Below are 2,496 nucleotides of genomic sequence, written 5' to 3' on the forward strand. Positions count from 1 at the left end.
GTTACAAGGAGCCAGAGTGCTAGCGTGTTTTGGCTTTTACTTTCTGTTTTAAGCAACATCTTCCAAGAATAAGCTGAAATCAGGCAAGAATTAGCTGGTTTGAGAGCAAAAACAGAGGGAATAGAGAGAGTCTAGAAATGCAGGGGCTGACAGGGTTGGAAAACCCAGCTATTCCTGAACTGAAATAAGCTGCTGCCTTTCTATACAAACCTATTATTTCAAATGGTTGCAGTGTAGCTGCCATGAGTTGAGAGAGGTAAAAGCTAGGTCACATTTGACCTTTTGCAATTAGTTAAATTTTTTTGCTGAATTCTTACCCACTTGTATTCCACCCAGTGTCTCTTTCTCTGGTGCTTTGGCTCAGGTGAATCAGAGGTCATGTCCTGGCTCTCCTTGGAGGGCCCATCTTTCCTTAGAATTCAGGTTACTTGTCCTATGATTGCAACTCTCTAATAGTTCAAGAAAAGCTCTGATTTGTAGTCTATCCGGCTTTATTGTTGTGAATGTTGGACAGATATATTTTTAGCTTTTTACATCCCATGTGGAAATAGAACTCCCAAGAGAGTGATTTAGAAAGATATTATTCATCTTGTAAGATAACTTCCTGTAGTATTCCTTTGAATCGCAATATCCATTACCATTCCCTTCAATCTGTTTCTTTATGGGATCTTACTCACCTGCCTCCAAACTGCTAGACTACATCTCCTGGAATGTGCAATTTGGCATGTATTTCTATTCTAAGTAACATGCACAGATCCTGGAAAAACTAAAAGACCCTGTTTGTTGATTAATTGATGAATGGAATGTATTTACCAATCTTCTCACCTGACAAATCCTTATCTGTCTTTCATGACCAAAAGCAACTGTCACTTCTTCTGAGAAAGCTCTATGAGTTCCTTTAGGAAGAGTTAGTTATTTTTTCTCTATGCCTTCATAATACTTTGTACATTCCTCCACTAGATGATTTTTATATCTTTTAGTTTAGATTGTGAATAAGATTGGAGCATGACCAATTCTTCTTATTTTGTATCTTTAGGTGCCTAGAACAACGTGTGGTACTTATAATTATGACTCAGTTTGTCAAATGGATGCATAAAAATTGATTTTCTAAATGAGCTGCTGAATATCTTTGTTGAATGATTATACACATTGGGTTTTGCATTTATGTAACTTTTATGTACATGAAGAAATGTACTTGTAAATGTATGTGTATATGTGTGTGAGTGTGTTTCATCTCCTAATGATGCAGGTAATTGCAGAATTTGCTTAGGACAAAGATATGGCACCTCTGCCATCATTTTCTCCTTGTATGCCATACTGTGAGATAAACCACCTCTGTTCTTTTTCCTGTTGATCCCAGGCATGAATTTAGAATCTGATCTTTCAATAATAATTCCACCAATGAACCAGATATTTCCCCTTCCCTAATCTAAGAGGCTCCTAACACAATAAGCGGGGGGGTCACCTTTGATTGATGCCCTTGCTGAATGGTACCTAGAGGGAAGATTCTAATAAGCTGCAGACACTTTGCAATTCCTGTCTTTCAGAACTTAATCGCATTTGCATTTTGGCTATGATCAGATGGTGGAAACACAAACTCCAAACTGTCAATCAACTTAGGCTTCTTTTCCAACTTTTCATAAATAAATTTCTTTAAAAATCTTTGAACATTCTTTTAAACACCGAAATTATGCAAGTAGTTTTTAAACAATTACTGTATTTTCTACCTATATATTACATTATAGTTGGTAACCTGTTCATTACTGAAAATCTAGCTTGGGAGGTATGCATCTAAATGTGTGTGTGTCTGTGTGTGTGTGTGTGCATATGTGTGTAAACTGAGGTATTCATGAGATTTGAGGGAGAAAAGAGGGAAAATATTTACTGAAAATATATTTTTTATATTGTCCAGTTTTTACCTTTAAATATCAGTAGAAAAAATGGAAGCATATAGATTTCTGGCATGTAATTTATCTTCAAAACAGAAATTAAACCTAACCAGTTATAAATTTGAGTTTCTTTCTGAATTAACCATGTTGGCACTACCCCAGCTACCTCCTTATGTTCACATGGTTGCTTCCAGACTCTATGTAGAATTTTATGCCTCTGTAGTATCAAATTTGTTAAATGGCATATTTTTATATCAGTAATTTTTATAGCATATTGTTATTCCAGACTTTTACATGCCTCTAATTTATTCTTAACTTCAATATAGCAGTATTGATTTTTTTCCTTCCAAGTTTGATGGTATGAACACTTCAGTTGTGATTTAAAGTCATTTCAACACCATCAATAATTTGCACTTCGTTTTCTATTCTTTTGCAAACTTAAATATTTGGGCAGGTACAACTGGAAGTAATAATACTCCTCACTACTTTTTGTATCACTTTTAAAAACATTTAGATTATTTCTTAATGTGGTTGAGATTATGTGTCTCTAATGACTTTGAATTATCCATGACACTTAAATGCAGAATAGTAAGAACAGTTTTGGTTG

The sequence above is a fragment of the Pan troglodytes genome, chromosome 11 (genome assembly GCF_028858775.2).
Source record: "Pan troglodytes isolate AG18354 chromosome 11, NHGRI_mPanTro3-v2.0_pri, whole genome shotgun sequence".
NCBI lineage: Eukaryota > Metazoa > Chordata > Mammalia > Primates > Hominidae > Pan > Pan troglodytes.